Raw genomic sequence first — 5,024 nt, forward strand, 5'->3', positions numbered from 1 at the left:
TCTACCTCCATTGTTCCAAGCATGGCACTCATAGCTGCAGATGATGGAAACTTTCTCCTTTCCTTAATCGTTCTCACAATTGAGTGAATCCCTTACAATGCTCACTCACCTGATAGGTTCAAATTTCTGGGCTTTGTCTTACCTGGGCTCAATTTGGGAGACTTTTCAGGGTGCTGTAGCTGAAAAAGGACCTCAATCTTGGGTAGACTCTTTGCAAAACTGGGGAGTCCATGAGATTCCAAAAACAAATGCACATGCCAATTTACACCAGACTTTCCCCCTTCCTAATGGCAGTATAGAGAATATCTGGAAAGATGTTCAGGCAGTAGTCATCCTTTAACTTTATTAGACTCATCTTACTAATGCAAATAGGCCACCAAGGCACATCCTCTTAAGTGAAGCTAGGTTGAGGAACTCAAGGAATGGAAAAGGAATGGGATTTCTGAATTAAAAAAAAAAATAGAGAAGCTGCCCAATATCCTGAGGGGGATGAAACAATGATATATTTCCAAGAAGATTTCCAGAGACATTTGGAGAAAAACCATCCTTACACTGGGGTAGCCATGAATGCCAGGGGATTGGCTTCTGTTCATCTCTGATTCAGGTCCCAGGTAGTTAGGAGGACAGCAAATGAAGATATCAGAGAAGTAGTGCATACACACCCCATTCACTCCCTGACTCCTGCACCAAGGAAGGTTAAAAGGAAGAAGCATACTATTTTGTAGCTGTATTCCTAGTTGGATATCTCTTGGTTTAAGAATAATATCAGACATAGTTATCAATTACACTTTGAAATTAAATTTATTAGATTTGACTCTCACTCTCTGCCTTGAATCCTTTACACTGAATATGACTCCACTATCAGGATATTATGGAAGGAGACTGTGTGAGTAACAGATAGAAATGAATGAGATTAATTCCTATGATTTCTTCTCTGTTAGGTGTCTTTAGGTGAAAAAGGTTCATAATAATACTGGAATTTGAAATCCTAATGAGATGGGACAGGACGGATTAATTTCAAATCAGTGGAGTAAAAAAAATCAAAGGAATGCATTTCAGAGAAGGATAATGCTATATTAATCAGAAACTACATTATCTCCTTCCTTAAAGGACCATCCTGAAGTTTAGGTCAATCAAATGATGATAACATCATATTTCTACTAAGGAAGAGCCAAAAGAAGCATAAATCTATGAGATTCATAAATTCACAAAGAAACTCTTGTGAAGGAACCACAAGTTTCTAGAATGGTAGTTCAGCATGGCCTTTCTACCCCTGTTATATTATCCTAATCATTGTCAACATTTGAGGTATCCCCTTTCTATGGGGACTTTGAACATCTAATTTTTTTTTTAAAAAGTCAGTGTTCTCGCATGAGTTCTTCCTCCTCAAATTGAAAAGTTTTTAAGATGTGGTGGGGAGAAAGTTTGAAGGAGATCATAAATTGACTCTAGACATGTGGAGTTTGAAGTACTTGTGGGATGCAGGAAATAGTCGAGAACAACCAAGCAGTAGGCATTTGGTGAGGAGAGACGACTTTTCCACTACCACCTCACACCCACCCCCCCGCCGCCTTTCTTTCTTCTTCTTTGTTTTCTCTCAGAAAGCTGAGGCTTGTAGAAATTAAGCAATTTTCCATGGTAACATAATTTGTAAGCATGTTATATACCAGCAGGAAGAACACAGTGAAGGTAAAGAGACTGAAAATATAAAAAGTGATTTTAGCTTGAACTTTTTTTTTGTATTTATGGGCTCATAAAGATAATTCATAAAATGGAAATTGAATTTCCAAATAGGTAAATGTATTAGAAATTTGACAGGTATAGAAGAGAGACTATGATGATGTAGTTTGCTCATGTAATATTAATAATTTTTGTTGAGCGCTTAGTATGTGGCAAGTTTTTTTAAAAAAAATTTTAGATGTTAATGGACCTTGTTTTATTCATTTGTTTATATGCAGTGCTGAGAATCAAACCCAGTGTCTCACCCATGCTAGGCAAGCTCTCTACCACTGAGCCACAACCCCAGCCTCTGTGTGCCAGGTTCTGAGTTAAGCACTTTATCCACATTACCTAATTTAATTCCCACATTAACCCTCTCAAATAGGTAGTATTATTACCACTGAAGCACAGAATGGTTCAATAATTTACACAAGACCACATAGTTACTGTGTACAGAATCTTCCCAAGACTTCAAATGACCCTTTAGAGGAAGAAATTTAGACTGAAGGAGGTGAAGTAATTTTTCCAAGAACCTATATCTATTGCTGGAATTGTAATTCAAACCCAGGGTCTTTCTGGTACCAAAGCCAGCACATTATCCTAATCACCACAGTCATGAATGGAAACTGTTAAAATAGAGAATATGTGTATATTTTTTCAATTCAGCTCAGTAAGGCAAAAATGCACACTAAATTTTGGAGATGGTAAGAATTTGCCCTTACTCCAGGAAATTGATCATAAAAAAGGTACACTTCCTTTGTAATGCACCACGTGGTATAATGTGCCAGGATACTTGTAGAAAGACTCATGGTGAAAACAGGCTGCAAAAAGCTACTTATGATGGGTGGCAATAGTTGGGTTCTCATGAGACTTCTTCAGGTGGCCCTGTGATGGCAGACATTCTTTGTCATTCTTCTACAGGGAGAATGCTCTGTGAGGGTGCATTGGCTCAGATGTCCTTCTTCCTCCTAATCCTAAGATTTGCTAACAGGGTTGTTATAATGTCACCAGCCCATATCTGTAGATATTATCATAGTAGTGAATTATGATGTAGCATAGTGTGAGGCTAGGAAGAGCAACTTCGGAAATTATTGTCTCCCCAGCAAGAACAATGTGTGGAATAGGGTGAAGGGATGCAGATGCCCAAATCCCTACTACTGTACTTGCTTGCCACCACCAGGGTCCTCTGGTGATTGGTTTTTGAAATATAGCTTGATATTAGTCTTCAGATATGGAGTATTATTACTATTATCATTTTTGTAGCACTGGGGATTGAACCCAGGGTGATTTATCTCTGAGCTACATCCCCAGACCTTTTTATTTTATTTTATTTTTACTTTTGAGACAGGATCTTGCTAAGGTGCTGAGGCTGACCTTGGGACTTGTGATCCTCGTGTCTCAGCCTCCTGAGTACCTGGGATTACAGGTGTGCACCCCATGGCTGGCTATATGGAGTATTATTGATGTTTAATAAGAACATTATGGGGCTGGGGTTGTGGCTCAGTGGTGGAGTGCTTGCCTCGCACGTGTGAGACCCTGGATTTGATCCTCAGCACCACATAAAAATAAATAAGTGAAATAAGGGTATTGTGTCTAACTACAACTAAAAAATAATTTAAAAAGAACATTATGGTTCTTTTTTTTTTTTTTAGGTATAGGAGATTGAACCCAGGGACACTTAACCACTGAGCCACATCTCCAACCCTTTTTAATATTTTATTTAGAGACAGGGTCTTGCTGAGTTGCTTAGGGCCTCACTAAGTTGCTGAATCTGGCTTTGGACTTGCAATCCTCCTGCCTCAGCCTCCCAAGCCACTGGGATTTCAGATATGTGCGACTGTGCCTGGCAACATTATGATTCTTAATTCATTATCATTCTTAATTCAGTAATGCAATTTATAAGGTTTTGCTGTCTTCTTAACTTTAACTTAACCAAAGATTAGCCTGTGTGCACATGCATGTGTGTGTGAACTCTATGTGATTTTATAAGATCTCTTTCTGGTCTGGTTTTCTGTGATTAATACATTCATGGAGAGGGAATGAACTGAAGTATGGTATATGATAAGGAAAGTGGGAAGTCTTGCTTTTATTTTGTACACATATGGAGTATTGCTAGATACCAGGAGCAGAATGGGCTAACAAGTTGTATAACAAAGAGCATATTCTACATTTCTTCCACTGAACCAGTGGCAATACTCCCTGACTTCCCAATCCCTGGGTGGTTCCCATGCTTGTTTGATTTGTCTGAATGAACAGAGCAGCCTAAAATCATTAATACTAATATATTGAAGTCAAATTTAAGATTTTGGTAGCCAGAAATGATGAGACAAGAACTACAGTATTGATAATAGTAGAATGAGAGTGGAGAGAGGCAAATGAGGATACATATAAAGATTCCCAGGATGTGATATGTTCTGTACAACATTGGGATATTTGTGTAACTTAGTGAAAAGAGAAAATAACTTTAAGCCAGCTTAACATTTTAAATAGAAGAGCACCTATTCTTTGGAGATAGGTAGGGAAAAATGCTTATGGGAGAAAGTTAAAGAAATAAATTTTATCTACTATCCTTCTTCCATATAGAAAGTTCTTTTGGCTTTGCCTGTGAATTCTGGGAGAGCAAGAAGCTCTGCTAGTGGATTAAGTGGAAAAGGGAGGACAGACTGCTGGTTTTCCAAAGAGCAGAGCATGCTCAAGGGGAGATGATAGTCTTAACAACAACTGAATAAATAAAGCCTTTTCTCTGGAAAAATATATGTATAAAATATTTAACTGACATTAAATATTAACAATGAATTAATGAAAACACCCAAAATACTTTATTTATGTAGGAAGTTTTTCCCCTTTTAAAAAATGCTATTTTAAATTTCAAAATCACTTCAGATGTGATTCGGGCAGAAAGTAGTGTGGGTCTCTGGAGGGGTGAGTACTACATAAATAACTACATAAATGGAAGTGACCTCCAAGTGAGTCTTTCATATCACCTCTTGCCAATGCACTCTGGTTAGAAGGGTCTAAGTTTAAGAATTCCATGATTGAATGGATTGCTAGGCACCTGATGCTCTCCGTGAGACCTAACATTTCCCCAGCCCCTGTACATATGTGGGAAGGGTGTACCTGATTCTGACACAATGCATCACCCTTCTCCTTTTAGGGACTCCCATGGAAGGGATAATACCTTCCACCTGATGCTGCCTCTGAGTAGCTCTGTGAGCTCCTTTGGGCTATTATGTTGGTTGGTACTTTGACTTCTTTGGCTCCCAGCACCAGCTGATGCCCTGATCTGGATCCCAGTTGGGCAGGCT

Source organism: Callospermophilus lateralis, chromosome X (genome assembly GCF_048772815.1).
Source record: "Callospermophilus lateralis isolate mCalLat2 chromosome X, mCalLat2.hap1, whole genome shotgun sequence".
NCBI classification, from domain to species: Eukaryota; Metazoa; Chordata; class Mammalia; order Rodentia; family Sciuridae; genus Callospermophilus; species Callospermophilus lateralis.